The 17,595-nt window shown below is 54.1% G+C and overlaps 2 long non-coding RNA genes across 2 annotated transcripts in view; both read left to right on the forward strand.

Moving 5' to 3' along the window:
- LOC135324798 (uncharacterized) overlaps positions 1-14,095 on the forward strand; it is a 93,272-nt gene extending 79,177 nt beyond the window's left edge. The window contains exons 2-5 of the long non-coding RNA XR_010386057.1: positions 13,082-13,497; positions 13,577-13,815; positions 13,900-13,955; positions 14,056-14,095. This is a non-coding gene — a long non-coding RNA (uncharacterized LOC135324798). The remainder of the gene's footprint in view (positions 1-13,081; positions 13,498-13,576; positions 13,816-13,899; positions 13,956-14,055) is intronic.
- Positions 14,096-15,379: 1,284 nt separating this feature from the next.
- LOC135324790 (uncharacterized) lies at positions 15,380-17,276 on the forward strand. Its single transcript, XR_010386052.1, has 7 exons — positions 15,380-15,429; positions 15,518-15,573; positions 15,666-15,720; positions 15,805-15,860; positions 15,960-16,060; positions 16,969-17,033; positions 17,113-17,276. It is a non-coding gene; the product is annotated as an uncharacterized LOC135324790 (long non-coding RNA).
- Positions 17,277-17,595: the final 319 nt, after the last annotated feature.

Raw genomic sequence — 17,595 nt, forward strand, 5'->3', positions numbered from 1 at the left:
GCCGCCCAGGCCCCTTACACACCCTCTAGTCTCCTCGCAACCCCTCCAGCTTTCTCCCTTCTTCCCCAGAGCCATTTCTTGAATACCTACATGCCTTAGCACCCCTCTAGTGCGCTCTGCACCCCTCTTTTCTACACAATTGTGCCCCCCAGATATCTTTGGGACCTGCAGACCCCTTAGACACCCTCTAGTCTCCTCGCAACTCCTCCAGATTTCTCCCTTCTTCCCAGAGGCATTTCTGAACCATGTAGACGCCTTAGCACCCCTCTAGTGTGCTCTGGACTCCTCTTTTCCACAGAATGGGCCCCCCAGCTCTCTTCTGGCCCCCATGCCCCTTAGACACCTTCTAGTCTCCTTGCAGTTCCTCCAGATTTCTCCCTTCTTCCCCAGAGACATTTCTGAACCATGTAGATGCCTTAGCACCGCTCTAGTGCACTCTGGACCCCTCTTTTCCCCAGAATGCCCCCCCCCAGCTATCTTCGGGCCCCCCAGGCCCCTTAGACACCCTCTAGTCTCCTCGCAACCCCTCCAGATTTCTGCCTTCTTCCCCAGAGGCATTTCTTGACAGTGTAGACACCTTAGCACCCCTCTAGTGCGCTCTGGACCCCTCTTTTCCACAGAATAGGGCCCCCCAGCTCTCTTCTGGCCCCCCAGACCCCTTAGACACCCTCTAGTCTCCTGGCAACCCCTCCAGATTTCTCCCTTCTTCCTCAGAGGCATTTCTGGACAGTGTAGACCACTTACCACCCCTCTAGTACACTCTGGACCACTTTTTTCCACAGAATGGGGACCCCAGCTGTCTTCGGGCCCCCCAGACGCCTTAGACACCCTCTAGTCTCCTCGCAACCCCTCCAGATTTTTCCCTTCTTGCTCAGAGCCATTTCTTGACAGTATAGATGCCATAGCACCCCTCTACTGCGCTCTAGACCCCTCTTTTCTACACAGTTGTGCCCCCTAGATATCTTTGGGACCTCCAGACCCCTTAGACACTCTCTAGTGTCCTCGCAACTCCTCCAGATTGCTCCCGTCTTCCCCAGAGCCATTTCTGGACAGTGTAGACACCTTAGCACCCCTCTAGTGAGCTCTGGACCCCTCTTTTCCACAGAATGGGCCCCCCCAGCTCTCCTCTGGGCCCCCAGACCCCGTAGACACCCTCTAGTCTCCTGGCAACTCCTCCAGATTTCTCCCTTCTTGCTCAGAGCCATTTCTTGACAGTGTAGATGCCTTAGCACCCCTCTAGTGTGCTCTGGACTCCTCTTTTCCTCAGAATTGGGCCCCCCAGTTCTCTTCTGGCCCCCCAGACCCCTTAGACACCTTCTAGTCTCCTCGCAACCCCTCCAGATTTCTCCCTTCTTCCCCAGAGCCATTTCTAGACCATGCACACACCTTAGCACCCGTCTATTGTGCTCTGGACCCCTCTTTTCCACATAATGGGGCCTCCCAGATATCTTTGGGACCTCCAGCCCCCTTACACTCCTTCTAGTCTCCTGGCAACCCCTCCAGATTTCTCCCTTCTTCCCCAGAGGCATTTCTGGACCATGTAGACGCCTTAGCACCCCTCTAGTGTCCTCTGGACCCCTCTTTATCACAGAATTGGGCCCTCCAGATTTCTTTGGGCCCTCCAGACTCCTTAGACTCCCTCTAGTCTCCTCGCAACCCCTCCAGATTGCTCCCTTCGTCCCCAGAGGCAGTTCTTGACAGTGTAGATGCCTTAGCACCCCTCCAGTGCGCTCTGGAGCCCTCTTTATCACAGAATTGGGCCCCCCAGCTCTCTTCTGGGCCCCCAGACCCCTTAGACACTCTCTAGTCTCCTCGCAACCCCTCCAGATTTCTCCCTTCTTCCCCAGAGGCATTTCTTGACAGTGTAGATGCCTTAGCACCCCTCTAGTGTGCTCTGGACTCCTCTTTTCCACAGAATGGGCCCCCCCAGCTCTCTTCTGCCCCCCATGCCCCTTAGACACCCTCTAGTCTCCTTGCAGTCCCTCCAGATTTCTCCCTTCTTCCCCAGAGGCATTTCTGAACCATGTAGATGCCTTAGCACCGCTCTAGTGCACTCTGGACCCCTCTTTTCCCCAGAATGCCCCCCCCAGCTATCTTCTGGCCCCTAGAGCCCTTAGACACCCTCTAGTCTCCTCACAACCCCTCCAGATTTCTCCCTTCTTCCTCAGAGGCATTTCTGGACAGTGTAGACCACTTACCACCCCTCTAGTACACTCTGGACCATTTTTTTCCACAGAATGGGGACCCCAGCTGTCTTCGGGCCCCCCAGGCCCCTTAGACACCCTCTAGTCTCCTCGCAACCCCTCCAGATTTCTCCCTTCTTGCTCAGAGCCATTTCTTGACAGTATAGATGCCATAGCACCCCTCTACTGCGCTCTAGACCCCTCTTTTCTACACAGTTGTGCCGCCCAGATATCTGTGGGACCTCCAGACCCCTTAGACACTCTCTAGTGTCCTCGCAACTCCTCCAGATTGTTCCCGTCTTCCCCAGAGCCATTTCTGGACAGTGTAGACACCTTAGCACCCCTCTAGTGCACTCTGGACCCCTCTTTTCCACAGAATGGGGCCCCCCAGCTCTCTTCTGGCCCCCCAGACCCCGTAGACACCCTCTAGTCTCCTGGCAACCCCTCCAGATTTCTCCCTTCTTCCTCAGAGCCATTTCTTGATAGTGTAGATGCCTTAGCACCCCTCTAGTGCACTCTGGACCCCTCTTTTCCACAGAATGGGGCCCCCCAGATATCTTTGGGACCTCCAGCCCCCTTAGACACCCTCTAGTCTCCTGGCAACCCCTCCAGATTTCTCCCTTCTTCGCCAGAGGCATTTCTTGGCAGTGTAGACGCCTTAACACCCCTCTAGTGTTCTCTGTACTCCTTTTTTTCACAGAATTGGGACCCCCGCATATCTTCTCGGCCTGTACCCCATTGGACAACCTCTAGTCTTCTCGCAACCCCTCCATATTTCTCCCTTCTTCCCCAGAGGCATTTCTGGACAGTGTAGATGCCTTAGCACCCTTCTAGTGCCCTCCGGAGCCCTCTTTTCCACAGAATGGGCCCCCTAGCTCTGGTCAGGCGCCCCAGGCCCCTTAGACACCTTCTAGTCTCCTCGCAACCCCTCCAGATTTCTCCCTTCTTCCCCAGAGGCATTTCTAGACCATGTAGACCTGTTAAAACACCTCTAGTGCACTCAGGACCCCTCTTTTCTATACAGTTGTGTCCCCCAGATATCTTTGGGACCTCCAGACCCCTTAGACCCCTTCTAGTCTACTAGCAACCCCTCCAGATTTCTCCCTTCTTCCCCAGAGGCATTTCTTGACAGTGTACACGCCTAAGCACCCCTCTAGTGCACTTTGGATCCCTCTTTTCCACAGAATTGGGACCCCCAGCTGTCTTCGGGCCCCCCAGACCCCTTAGACACCCTCTAGTCTCCTCGCAACCCCTCCAGATTTCTGTCTTCTTGCTCAGAGCCATTTCTTGACAGTGTAGATGCCATAGCATCCCTCTAGTTCGCTCTGGACCCCTCTTTTCTACACAGTTGTGCCCCCCAGATATCCTTGGGATCTCCAGCCCCCTTAGACATTCTCTAGTCTCCTGGCAACCCCTCCAGATTTCTCCCTGCTTCTCCAGAGGCATTTCTGAACCATGTAGACGCCTTAGCACCCCTCTAGTGCACTATGGACCCCTCTTTTCCACATAATTGGGCCCCCCAGCTCTCTTCTGGGCCCCCAGACCCCTGAGACACCCTCTAGTCTCCTGGCAACCCCTCCAGATTTCTCCCTTCTTCCTCAGAGGCATTTCTGGACAGTGTAGACCACTTACCACCCCTCTAGTACACTCTGGACCACTTTTTTCCACAGAATGGGGACCCCAGCTGTCTTCGGGCCCCCCAGACGCCTTAGACACCCTCTAGTCTCCTCGCAACCCCTCCAGATTTTTCCCTTCTTGCTCAGAGCCATTTCTTGACAGTATAGATGCCATAGCACCCCTCTACTGCGCTCTAGACCCCTCTTTTCTACACAGTTGTGCCCCCTAGATATCTTTGGGACCTCCAGACCCCTTAGACACTCTCTAGTGTCCTCGCAACTCCTCCAGATTGCTCCCGTCTTCCCCAGAGCCATTTCTGGACAGTGTAGACACCTTAGCACCCCTCTAGTGCACTCTGGACCCCTCTTTTCCACAGAATGGGGCCCCCCAGCTCTCTTCTGGCCCCCCAGACCCCGTAGACACCCTCTAGTCTCCTGGCAACCCCTCCAGATTTGTCCCTTCTTCCCCAGAGGCATTTCTTGACATTGTAGACACCTTAGCACTACTCTAGTGTGCGCTGGACCTCTCTATTCCACAGAATGCCCCCCCCCCCAGCTCTCTTCTGGCCCCCCAGACCCCTTAGACACCCTCTAGTCTCCTCACAACCCCTCCAGATTTCTCCCTGCTTCTCCAGAGCCATTTCTTGACAGGGTAGATGCCTTAGCACCCCTCTAGTGTGCTCTGGAGCCCTCTGTTACAGAGAATTGGGCCCCCCAGCGCTCTTCTGGGCCCCCAGACCCCTTAGACACCCTCTAGTCTCCTCACGACCCCTCCAGATTTCTCCTTGCTTCTCCAGAGCCATTTCTTGACAGGGTAGATGCCTTAGCACCCCTCTAGTGTGCTCTGGAGCCCTCTGCTCCACAGAATAGGGCCCCCCAGCTCTCTTCTGGCCCCCCAGACCCCTTAGACACCCTCTAGTCTCCTGGCAACCCCTCCAGATTTCTCCCTTCTTGCTCAGAGCCATTTCTTGACAGTGTAGATGCCATAGCACCCCTCTAGTGCGCTCTGGACCCCTCTTTTCTACACAGTTGTGCCCCCCAGATATCTTTGGGACCTCCAGACCCCTTAGACATCCTCTAGTCTCCTTGCAACCCCTCCAGATTTCTCCCTTCTTCCGCAGAGGCATTTTAGACCATGCACACACCTTAGCACCCCTCTAATGTGTTCTGGACCCCTCTTTTCCACATAATTGTGCCCCCCAGATATCTTTGGGACCTCCAGACCCCTTAGACACTCTCTAGTGTCCTCGCAACCTCTCCAGATTGCTCCCGTCTTCCCCAGAGCCATTTCTGGATAGTGTAGACACCTTAGCACCCCTCTAGTGAGCTCTGGACCCCTCTTTTCCACAGAATGGGGCCCCCCAGCTCTCTTCTGGCCCCCCAGACCCCGTAGACACCCTCTAGTCTCCTGGCAACTCCTCCAGATTTCTCCCTTCTTCCCCAGAGGCATTTCTTGACAGTGTAGATGCCTTAGCACCCCTCTAGTGTGCTCTGGACTCCTCTTTTCCTCAGAATTGGGCCCCCCAGTTCTCTTCTGGCCCCCCAGACCCCTTAGACACCTTCTAGTCTCCTCGCAACCCCTCCAGATTTCTCCCTTCTTCCCCAGAGCCATTTCTAGACCATGCACACACCTTAGCACCCGTCTATTGTGCTCTGGACCCCTCTTTTCCACATAATGGGGCCTCCCAGATATCTTTGGGACCTCCAGCCCCCTTACACTCCTTCTAGTCTCCTGGCAACCCCTCCAGATTTCTCCCTTCTTCCCCAGAGGCATTTCTGGACCATGTAGACGCCTTAGCACCCCTCTAGTGTCCTCTGGACCCCTCTTTATCACAGAATTGGGCCCTCCAGATTTCTTTGGGCCCTCCAGACTCCTTAGACTCCCTCTAGTCTCCTCGCAACCCCTCCAGATTGCTCCCTTCGTCCCCAGAGGCAGTTCTTGACAGTGTAGATGCCTTAGCACCCCTCCAGTGCGCTCTGGAGCCCTCTTTATCACAGAATTGGGCCCCCCAGCTCTCTTCTGGGCCCCCAGACCCCTTAGACACTCTCTAGTCTCCTCGCAACCCCTCCAGATTTCTCCCTTCTTCCCCAGAGGCATTTCTTGACAGTGTAGATGCCTTAGCACCCCTCTAGTGTGCTCTGGACTCCTCTTTTCCACAGAATGGGCCCCCCCAGCTCTCTTCTGCCCCCCATGCCCCTTAGACACCCTCTAGTCTCCTTGCAGTCCCTCCAGATTTCTCCCTTCTTCCCCAGAGGCATTTCTGAACCATGTAGATGCCTTAGCACCGCTCTAGTGCACTCTGGACCCCTCTTTTCCCCAGAATGCCCCCCCCAGCTATCTTCTGGCCCCTAGAGCCCTTAGACACCCTCTAGTCTCCTCACAACCCCTCCAGATTTCTCCCTTCTTCCTCAGAGGCATTTCTGGACAGTGTAGACCACTTACCACCCCTCTAGTACACTCTGGACCATTTTTTTCTACAGAATGGGGACCCCAGCTGTCTTCGGGCCCCCCAGGCCCCTTAGACACCCTCTAGTCTCCTCGCAACCCCTCCAGATTTCTCCCTTCTTGCTCAGAGCCATTTCTTGACAGTATAGATGCCATAGCACCCCTCTACTGCGCTCTAGACCCCTCTTTTCTACACAGTTGTGCCCCCCAGATATCTGTGGGACCTCCAGACCCCTTAGACACTCTCTAGTGTCCTCGCAACTCCTCCAGATTGTTCCCGTCTTCCCCAGAGCCATTTCTGGACAGTGTAGACACCTTAGCACCCCTCTAGTGCACTCTGGACCCCTCTTTTCCACAGAATGGGGCCCCCCAGCTCTCTTCTGGCCCCCCAGACCCCGTAGACACCCTCTAGTCTCCTGGCAACCCCTCCAGATTTCTCCCTTCTTCCTCAGAGCCATTTCTTGATAGTGTAGATGCCTTAGCACCCCTCTAGTGCACTCTGGACCCCTCTTTTCCACAGAATGGGGCCCCCCAGATATCTTTGGGACCTCCAGCCCCCTTAGACACCCTCTAGTCTCCTGGCAACCCCTCCAGATTTCTCCCTTCTTCGCCAGAGGCATTTCTTGGCAGTGTAGACGCCTTAACACCCCTCTAGTGTTCTCTGTACTCCTTTTTTTCACAGAATTGGGACCCCCGCATATCTTCTCGGCCTGTACCCCATTGGACAACCTCTAGTCTTCTCGCAACCCCTCCATATTTCTCCCTTCTTCCCCAGAGGCATTTCTGGACAGTGTAGATGCCTTAGCACCCTTCTAGTGCCCTCCGGAGCCCTCTTTTCCACAGAATGGGCCCCCTAGCTCTGGTCAGGCGCCCCAGGCCCCTTAGACACCTTCTAGTCTCCTCGCAACCCCTCCAGATTTCTCCCTTCTTCCCCAGAGGCATTTCTAGACCATGTAGACCTGTTAAAACACCTCTAGTGCACTCAGGACCCCTCTTTTCTATACAGTTGTGTCCCCCAGATATCTTTGGGACCTCCAGACCCCTTAGACCCCTTCTAGTCTACTAGCAACCCCTCCAGATTTCTCCCTTCTTCCCCAGAGGCATTTCTTGACAGTGTACACGCCTAAGCACCCCTCTAGTGCACTTTGGATCCCTCTTTTCCACAGAATTGGGACCCCCAGCTGTCTTCGGGCCCCCCAGACCCCTTAGACACCCTCTAGTCTCCTCGCAACCCCTCCAGATTTCTGTCTTCTTGCTCAGAGCCATTTCTTGACAGTGTAGATGCCATAGCATCCCTCTAGTTCGCTCTGGACCCCTCTTTTCTACACAGTTGTGCCCCCCAGATATCCTTGGGATCTCCAGCCCCCTTAGACATTCTCTAGTCTCCTGGCAACCCCTCCAGATTTCTCCCTGCTTCTCCAGAGGCATTTCTGAACCATGTAGACGCCTTAGCACCCCTCTAGTGCACTATGGACCCCTCTTTTCCACATAATTGGGCCCCCCAGCTCTCTTCTGGGCCCCCAGACCCCTGAGACACCCTCTAGTCTCCTGGCAACCCCTCCAGATTTCTCCCTTCTTCCTCAGAGGCATTTCTGGACAGTGTAGACCACTTACCACCCCTCTAGTACACTCTGGACCACTTTTTTCCACAGAATGGGGACCCCAGCTGTCTTCGGGCCCCCCAGACGCCTTAGACACCCTCTAGTCTCCTCGCAACCCCTCCAGATTTTTCCCTTCTTGCTCAGAGCCATTTCTTGACAGTATAGATGCCATAGCACCCCTCTACTGCGCTCTAGACCCCTCTTTTCTACACAGTTGTGCCCCCTAGATATCTTTGGGACCTCCAGACCCCTTAGACACTCTCTAGTGTCCTCGCAACTCCTCCAGATTGCTCCCGTCTTCCCCAGAGCCATTTCTGGACAGTGTAGACACCTTAGCACCCCTCTAGTGCACTCTGGACCCCTCTTTTCCACAGAATGGGGCCCCCCAGCTCTCTTCTGGCCCCCCAGACCCCGTAGACACCCTCTAGTCTCCTGGCAACCCCTCCAGATTTGTCCCTTCTTCCCCAGAGGCATTTCTTGACATTGTAGACACCTTAGCACTACTCTAGTGTGCGCTGGACCTCTCTGTTCCACAGAATGCCCCCCCCCCCAGCTCTCTTCTGGCCCCCCAGACCCCTTAGACACCCTCTAGTCTCCTCACAACCCCTCCAGATTTCTCCCTGCTTCTCCAGAGCCATTTCTTGACAGGGTAGATGCCTTAGCACCCCTCTAGTGTGCTCTGGAGCCCTCTGTTACAGAGAATTGGGCCCCCCAGCGCTCTTCTGGGCCCCCAGACCCCTTAGACACCCTCTAGTCTCCTCACGACCCCTCCAGATTTCTCCTTGCTTCTCCAGAGCCATTTCTTGACAGGGTAGATGCCTTAGCACCCCTCTAGTGTGCTCTGGAGCCCTCTGCTCCACAGAATAGGGCCCCCCAGCTCTCTTCTGGCCCCCCAGACCCCTTAGACACCCTCTAGTCTCCTGGCAACCCCTCCAGATTTCTCCCTTCTTGCTCAGAGCCATTTCTTGACAGTGTAGATGCCATAGCACCCCTCTAGTGCGCTCTGGACCCCTCTTTTCTACACAGTTGTGCCCCCCAGATATCTTTGGGACCTCCAGACCCCTTAGACATCCTCTAGTCTCCTTGCAACCCCTCCAGATTTCTCCCTTCTTCCGCAGAGGCATTTTAGACCATGCACACACCTTAGCACCCCTCTAATGTGTTCTGGACCCCTCTTTTCCACATAATTGTGCCCCCCAGATATCTTTGGGACCTCCAGACCCCTTAGACACTCTCTAGTGTCCTCGCAACCTCTCCAGATTGCTCCCGTCTTCCCCAGAGCCATTTCTGGATAGTGTAGACACCTTAGCACCCCTCTAGTGCACTCCGCACCCCTCTTTTCCACAGAATGGGGCCCCCCAGCTCTCTTCTGGCCCCCCAGACCCCTTAGACACCCTCTAGTCTCCTGGCAACCCCTCCAGATTTCTCCCTTCTTCTTCAGAGCCATTTCTTGACAGTGTAGATGCCTTAGCACCCCTCTAGTGCACTCTGGACACCTCTTTTCCACAGAATTAGGCCCCCCAGCTCTCTTTTGGCCCCCCAGGCCCCTTAGCCACCCTCTAGTCTCCTTGCAACCCCTCCAGATTTCTCCCTTCTTTCCCAGAGCCATTTCTTGACAGTGTAGACGCCTTAACACCCCTCTAGTGTGCTCTGGACTCCTCTTTTCCACAGAATTAGGCCCCCCAGCTCTCTTTGGGCCCCCCAGGCCCCTTAGCCACCCTCTAGTCTCCTTGCAACCCCTCCAGATTTCTCCCGTCTTCCCCAGAGGCATTTCTAGACCATGTAGACGCCTTAGCACCCCTCTAGTGCGCTCTGTACCCCTCTTTTCTATACAGTTGTGCCCCCCAGATATCTTTGGGACCTCCAGACCCCTTAGACCCCCTCTAGTCTCCTCTCAACCCTCCAGATTTCTCTCTTCTTCCCCAGAGCCATTTCTTGACAGGGTAGATGCCTTAGCACCCCTCTAGTGCACTCTGGACCCCTCTCTTAAACACAATTGGGCCCCCCAGCTGTCTTCTGGTTCCCCAGTCTCCTTAGACTCCCTCTAGTCTCCTCGCAACCCCTCCAGATTTCTCCCTTCTTCCCCAGAGGCATTTCTTGACAGTGTACACGCCTAAGCACCCCTCTAGTGCACTTTGGACCCCTCTTTTCCACAGAATCGGGCCCCTAGCTCTCTTGTGGCCCCCAGACCCCTTAGACACCTTCTAGTCTCCTGGCAACCCCTCCAGATTTCTCCCTTCTTCCCCAGAGGCATTTCTTGACAGTGTAGACGCCTTAGCACCACTCTAGTGTGCGCTGGAGCCCTCTGTTACAGAGAATTGGGCCCCCAGCACTCTTCTGGGCCCCCAGAGCCCTTAGACACGCTCTAGTCTCCTTGCAACCCCTCCAGATTTCTCCCTTTTTCCCCAGAGGCATTTCTGGACCATGTAGACTCCTTAGCACTCATCTAGTGCGCTCTGGAGTCCTCTTTTCCACAGAATAGGGCCCCCCAGCTCTCTTGTGGACCCCCAGAGCCCTTAGACTCCCTCTAGTCTTCTGGCAACCCCTCCAGATTTTTCCCTTCTTCCCCAGAGGCATTTCTTGACAGTGTAGACACCTTAGCACCGCTCTAGTGTGAGCTGGACCTCTCTGTTCCACAGAATGGCCCCCCCCAGCTCTCTTCTGACCCCCCATGCCCCTTAGACACCCTCTAGTCTCCTTGCAACCCCTCCAGATTTCTCCCTGCTTCTCCAGAGCCATTTCTTGACAGGGTAGATGCTTTAGCTCCCCTCTAGTGCACTCTGGAGCCCTCTGTTACAGAGAATTGGGCCCCCCAGCTATCTTCTGGGCCCCCAGACCCCTTAGACACCCTCTAGTCTCCTCGCAACCCCTCCAGATTTCTCCCTTCTTCCCCAGAGGCATTTATGGACCATGTAGATGCCTTAGCACCCCTCTAGTGCACTCTGGATCCCTCTTTTCCACAGAATGCGGCCCTCCACCTCTCTTCTGGTCCCGCAGCCCCCTTAGACACCCTCTAGTCTACTCGCAACCCCTCCAGATTTCTCCCTTCTTGTCCAGAGGCATTTCTTCACAGTGTAGATGCCTTAGCACCCTTCTACTGCGCTCTCAACGACTCTTTTCCACTGAATTGGGCCACCTGGCTGTCTTCGAGCCCTAATCCAATTAACCTTTTTTTTGCCTCAGAGCTCCATTTTGGATATCTAGAGTACTTTAGGACCGTGTTAGAAGCCTCAGAATTCCTGTTGAGCTTTTCTTCATGCTGTGGAGCCCTTTTTTGTTCCCCTACCAGACTTAGCAGCCCTCTGTTCTGCTTTGGCCTCATCTCTTGTGCTTTTATTTTTCCGTGCAGAGCTCTCTTTGTCCTCCAGACCCCTCAGCACCCCTCCAGTCCCCTCAGCAGGCTTGTAAAGGCCTTTGTCATGATCCAAAGCTGTGTTTTGGATCTCCAGTTCCCTTAGGACCCCTATAGTGCACTGAGAACCCACCTGGAGGCCTTTGTTGTGCCCCACAGCCCTGTTTTGGTCATCTGCATAGTATAAGAGCCTTCCTGTCTCCTCAGAGCACCTCCTGAGGTCAGTCACGTTAGCCAGTTTTGGGTTTTTTGCCTTTTAGTCCCCTTAGGAGCCTTCTGGTCTGCTCAGAACCACTCCTGGGGTGTGGTGCTTGTTCTGCACCAGAGCTGTCCTCTGGCTGCACAGCCCCCTTTGGAATTCTCTAGTCTCCTCAGAAGCCCTTCAGATTTCTTCCTTGTTCTCCAGAGTCATTCCTTGGCCATGCGGGCTGCTTAGCACCTCTCTAGTGGCCTCTGGACTACTCTTTTGTCCTTCCTTGTTCCCTAGATCTGTCTTTTGGCTATTTCCTTTAGGAGTTATTTAGTGGTCTCAGAATTCTTCCTGAGCCCTCTCTTATGCCCTAGAGTGCTGTTTTCATTGTTTAGGTGCCTGAGTACCCATGTTTTCTTCTGAACCCCTTTGGAGGCTTTACTTGTTCTCTTCTGCCTTCTTTTAGTTGCTCTCTACTCTGCGTAAGAGATATCTAATCTGCTCTGGATTCTTCTTTAGAGCTTTGTTGTGCTGCATAGACCTCTATTGGTCCTGTAGAGCTCTGAGGAACCCCTTTATTTTACTCTGGACTACTCTGTCAGCCTTTCTTTTGTGCCTGAGCTCTGTTTTGGCCCTTTAGTCCTTGTGTGACCGCTGTCATCCATTCATAACTGCTTCTGGAAGCCTTTGTTGTGCCCCAGAGCCCTGCGTGGGTTCTCCAGCCCTCTTAGCATCCCTCTTCCCTCCTCGTGCGAGTCCTCCACTTAGGCATACAGAGGTAGTATTCCCGTGGGGAACTCTCCATTCCACCCAGTGGCCCCTTTTTCTAAGCACTCTAGGTACTATACAGGAAATACCCCTGTTTGGAAGTACTCACATTACAGAAGCAGCGTTGTTCCGGGGGGTTATTTAGATATCTTGGTTTGCCCTAGAGGAAATGCTGTCTTCCTACAACAGCTGTATTCAATACAGGTGTGAAGCAATTAGAGCAGTGTGGTGTAGCGTTCCCTTTATAGGTTATGTGGAATCTTGTAGTTTTCTTTCTAAGCCTAAGCAGAACTGATTTCTAGTTTTCAGTGTAAAGGCTAGTGCTAGTTAGGGTAAAAGAATTTAATAACAGACCTCCTGGTATTATGGATACAGTATATGAAGTCTTAGTAACAAAGAAGATGGTCCATTTTATCCAAGAGGTCTGTTTAGCCTTTCTGTGCTCTGCAGCCTAGCTACAGAGTGGAAGCAAAAGCCTTGCTCTTCCCTAGCCCTCTGTCTTTATGGCTGGCAGTGCTTTGCCCCTCCCCTTCCCAGGGCTTGTGGGTAGGGCAGTGGGCGGGGCTAGGGGTACATAAACCGAGGGCCTGGTGGCAGGGAGTTCATTCTGCGTTTGCTGTCCTTTGGGGTTAGTGGTCTGAACTTGTCTCGGCGAATAGCAGCATTTGCAGAAGCAAAGGTATCCAGGAAGAGTTATTGCTGCATTTGGAGATGCAAAGGCTGTTCCTTAAGATTAGAGCAACGGGATGGCTGAAGGTGGAGCCGTAAGCCTGCCAGAAAAATCGCTTAAAGCAGGCAGTTTCGGTTTTGTGTCGGTGTCTCGGCGCGGGGCGTTCAGGGATGGAAGAGGGCTTCCGCGTCTGCAGTCGTATCTTTTGTTAACCATCAGTATTGTTTTGTTGCGTTTCTGTGTTTATTGCGGAAGGGATGCAGCTTCATCGCTCGGCTCTTTGAAGATGATGACACTCGAAGAATTGTTTGTCCCTCAGCTGGATTGCAGAGAAAAGGACAGAACAGGGGTCCCCGGAAAACATTTCCATCTACGTTTCTGCTCTACGTAGTGCTTGTGTGCCTTATGTCCAGTAATGTGGATGCATGTGAGATATCGTTCTCGTCAGCTACTGTGGTTTCCGGCTTGCTTGCCGGATGTTCTGCTGCTCCTCAGAAATATTGTCAGCTCTGTTCCAAGAGGAAGTGAGTAAGTTTTTTTTGTAGTATGCAGAGTTATGGAAGAGTCTAGACTTTATGTGAAGAGTGTGAAGAGCCAAGTGAGCATTCTTCCTGCCTGGAAGTGCAGTATGATGAGAAAGGAAGTCACATCTTTGGAAACTAAGTGCAGCTGTGAGTAAGTCCATGTGTCTGAAGGGGTCAAAAAGCAACCTGCTGCAAGCTAACGAATTCACCTCTTTTCTTGTCCAAGCCTCAGTGCTGAGAGAGGAAAAAAAACTGCTGGCCTTCTCGGGACCGGCAGGAAGCAGTTTGCAGTCTCGCCCGGCAGCTCTTTTCTTTCATCTGTGCCTGCGAACCCACTGCCATCTGCTCTTTTGTGGCTCTGCTTCTGACTCCTACCGTGGCTTCTGGGGCTGTCCGCTTTGCTTTTTCAGATACCTTGCGGGCCTTTTCCAGGCATGCCTGAGGATTTGAGGTGAGGTAGAATGGGTGAGTGTAATGGCGTGTCAGTTGTTGTAGGGCTAGTCCGCAGTGCCTAGGAGAAGAGTAATTTTGTTGTTTTGTTTTTTGCAGGTGTCATGGGATTACTTTCAGTCAGGATGTGGGAGTATCGCTTTGGCGCGGTGCAGGTGAATGGAGCGACAACGGCGGTTTGGAGAGGCACGCTCTTGCAGATGAGCATGGAGGTGCCCGGCATGGGGTGTGACTGCTTGCGCTCTGGTTTGGCAGGTGATGAAGGTGAGCAAAGGAAGATTAGAGAGGATGTGGCTGCCATTGAGTGATGCCTCTTAAGGATCAAAAGTGACTTGACCGCCCCCCCCGCCCCCAGCCCTGGAAAAGCTAAGGTGAGGGGCAAAGGGTGTTGGGGTTGTCTTCATTCTGTGCATGCATGCTGATATTCAGTGTAGTAGGGAGGGCTGCTCTGGATGAGTGGTGTGTGAGGCAGAGGTGGTGGGGTGCCCATGGCAGAAAGTGAGGGTGTGGTACGTAGGGCAGCTCCAGCCTGTGTCTGTGTTGTGTAGTCTATGTGGTGTGTGTTATAGCTGTGCTATCTTTTGCTCAGGTCTTGATGTTGCTCTTGCTCTTTGTGCTCAAGGAGCACAGCCCACGCTCCACAGCGCCATCGCGGCAGGCATCCGCCGTCTTTTGCCTGGCCTCAGTCATTGGCATCGCTCCAGCGGATTGCGTCTCGTCCTGTGCGGGCAGCCGAAAGGGGCGGTCCGTCGCTCCGGCTTTGCATTGTGACCATTTGTGGCCGCTCATCTTCGGGGCCATTGTCGAGGCCTTTTTGCCTGCCCCTCTTCTGTTTCTGCTCTTGTTTTTCATCTTCTTGGCATGCTTTCAGGGTTCTTCCCTGTATCGCCGCAGCCTCGGGTCTTCCCGGCCGGGTGCTTCGGCATCGGTCGTCCCAGCTTTGCGGGCCGCTTTCCATCCCGGGCAGTGGCGTTTGACTCTTTTCTGGGCTCATCCGGAGCAGCAGAGCTGCACGGTCATGGCATCGTAGGGCTTTCTGGCTGGTAGCATCTTATGCGTGGGAATAGTTCTTTTTGCGTACGGCTTTCCTGCATGTTTGTGTCTGATGCTTGTACCTATGTGTGTTTGTTTTGTGTCTAATGCTTGTCTGTGTGTGGGGGGCTGGAGCTGCTTTGCCTGCGGTTATTAGCAATGGTAGCGTATGGAGTGTGGCAGTGATGGCCCGGAATGGTGATCGGTCAGTGTCTGTGTGCTCCAGTTTATGTTGCTTTTTGCAGATGCAGAGCAGTGTTCCAAGTGGGTGCAAGGGAGCTGGAAGGAAGGGGCATGCCCCAAGAAGGTGAGCTAGAGATTTGGTTTTGGAAGGAGAGTGTTGCGGTCAGTGGGTTGCCCGGTTAATTTTTGCTTTGTGCTTGTAGGTGTGGAGCCTTGGGGGGAGCAGGTCGCTCACATCCAGGAGGAGCTGGGCGAGGTGAGCATCAGTCTGGGTGAGGACGTAGAGCCCGGCGTAGGGCCGTCATCTCATCGGCGTCGTCCCCATCGCCCGGCGCCGTTCCTGTTTTACAGGTGTGTGGCAGACCTCGGCGTGGGGAGCCGTAGCCCGGCAGTTGGGATGGGAGAGCGGAGCAGGTAAAGGTGTTGTAGCGAGGTAATGTTGTGCATGGGGTGTGGTTTTTTGGCATGACCTCAAGGTGTGGTCTTCTCGCTGGTTTTGCAGGCATTGCAGGAAGTTTTGGAGAGGAGAAGCTGAGCGGCAACGAGGAGCCTGAGCAGGTGAGAAGGGAAGCTTGTCTGCCTGAGTTTTATTATGCGGTAGGGTGCTGCTGGGCTGCCTCTCGGTGATGTGTTTTGCTCTGCTTTTTCAGGTACGGTGCGGGCCTTTCCCAGGCGAGGCTGAGGATTTGAGGTGAAGTGGAATGGGTGCGTATAATGGTGTGGCAGTAGTTGTAGGGCTAGTCCACACTGCCTAGCAGAAGAGTAGTTTTGTTGTTTTGCGTTTTCCAGATGCCACGGGCAGCGTCACAGCCACAATGCTGGAGCGTGGCTTTGGCACAGTACAGGTGAGTGCGATGACAATGGTGGTTTGGAGGAGGGTGCTCTCGCAGATGTGGCTGGAGCTGACCGTCAAGGGGGTCACTGCTTGTGCTCTGGTTTGGCAGGTGATAAAGGCAACTGTGGTGACTGAAGGGAGATCAGCGCGGATGCGGCTGCCATTGAGGATGGCTCTTGAGGAGCGATGGTGATGGCCAGCATTTGAACAGTTAAGTTGAGGGGCAAAGGGTATCAGGGGTGTCTTAACTCTGTGTGTGTGTGTGTGTGTGTGTGTGCACGCTGATGTTCAGTGTAGAGCAGAGGGCTGTTCTGGATGAGTGGGGTATGTGTGAGGCAGAGGTGCTGAGGTGCGCATGGCAGAAAGTGAGGGTGCGGTAGGCGGGGCAGCTCCAGCCTGTGTGTGTGTTGTTGTGTAGTCTATGTGGTGTGTGTTGTAGCTGTGCTATCTTTTGCTCAGGTCTTGATGTCGCCCTTGCTCTTTGTGCTCAAGGAGCATGGCCTACACTGTGGAGCGCTAGCATTGTAGGCCTCTGTCATGTTTTGCTGGCTTGACTCATCAGTATCGCACCCACGGACGGTGTCTCGTCACGTGCAGGCAGCCGAAGGGGGCGGTCCGTGCCTCCGGCTTTGCATCGTGCCCATCGATCTTTGCGGCCACGGTCGAGGCCTTGTCGGCCGCTCTTGTTCCGAGGCCGGTCTTGTTTTGCGTCTCACCGGTGCCCTTTCAGGGTTTTCTTCCCTGCGTCATCACGGCCTCAGGTCTTCCTCGCTGGCCTCTTCCGCATGGCCGTTCCTCGCTTTGCCGGCCGCTTTCCATCCCGGGCGTTGACATCTTAGTCTTTTCTGGGCTCGTCCAGAGCATCAGAGCCGCAGGGCTGTGGTGTCATCAGATACCATGTGGAACGCATTGGAATAGTTCTTTTTGCATAGGGCTTTCCTTCATGTTTGTGTCTAATGTTTTTTTTTTTTTGGTCTGTCTGTGTGTGTTTGGAGCTGCCTTGCTTGTGGGTGTTAGGAATGGTGGTGTGCGGAGTGTGTCAGTGATGGACTGGAATGGTGATTTGTCAATGTCTGTGTGCTCCACTTTATGTTGTTTTGTTTTGTTGTTTTTTGCAGATGCTGAGCAGTGTTCTGAGTGGGCCCAAGGGAGCTGGAGGAAGAAAGGGGCATGCCCCAAGAAGGTGAGCTAGAGATTTGGTGTTGGAAGGAGAGTGTTGCAGTCAGTGGGTTGCGCGGTTAATTTTTGCTTTGTGCTTGTAGGCGTGGAGCCTTGCGGGGAGCAGGTCGCTCACATCCAGGAGGAGCAGGGTGAGGTGAGCATCAGTCCGGGAGTGGACATAGAGCCCGGCGTAGGGCCATCACCTCGTCGGCGCTGTCCCCGTCGCCCAGCGCCGTTCCTGTTTTACAGGTGTGTGGCGGACCTCGGTGTGGGGAGCTATAGCCCAGCAGTTGGGATGGGAGAGTGGAGCAGGAAAAGGTGTGGGAGCGAATGCCTGATGTGGATGGGCTGTGGTGTTGCGGGCATCGCCTGAGCACGTGATTTCTCTCTGTGCTTGCAGGTTTTGCGGGAAGTTGTGGAGAGAAGCAGCTGAGTGCTGAGAAGAGCCTGAGCAGGTGAGCGGGGGAGCTTGTTGGGTCTGATTTTATTGTGGGGTGGGTGGTGTTGGGCTGCCTCTTGGTGATGCCTTTTGCTCTGCTTTTTCAGGTCTGCTGTGGGCCTTTCCCAGGCGTGGCTGAGACTTT

This window comes from Dromaius novaehollandiae, chromosome Z (genome assembly GCF_036370855.1).
Source record: "Dromaius novaehollandiae isolate bDroNov1 chromosome Z, bDroNov1.hap1, whole genome shotgun sequence".
Lineage (NCBI taxonomy): Eukaryota > Metazoa > Chordata > Aves > Casuariiformes > Dromaiidae > Dromaius > Dromaius novaehollandiae.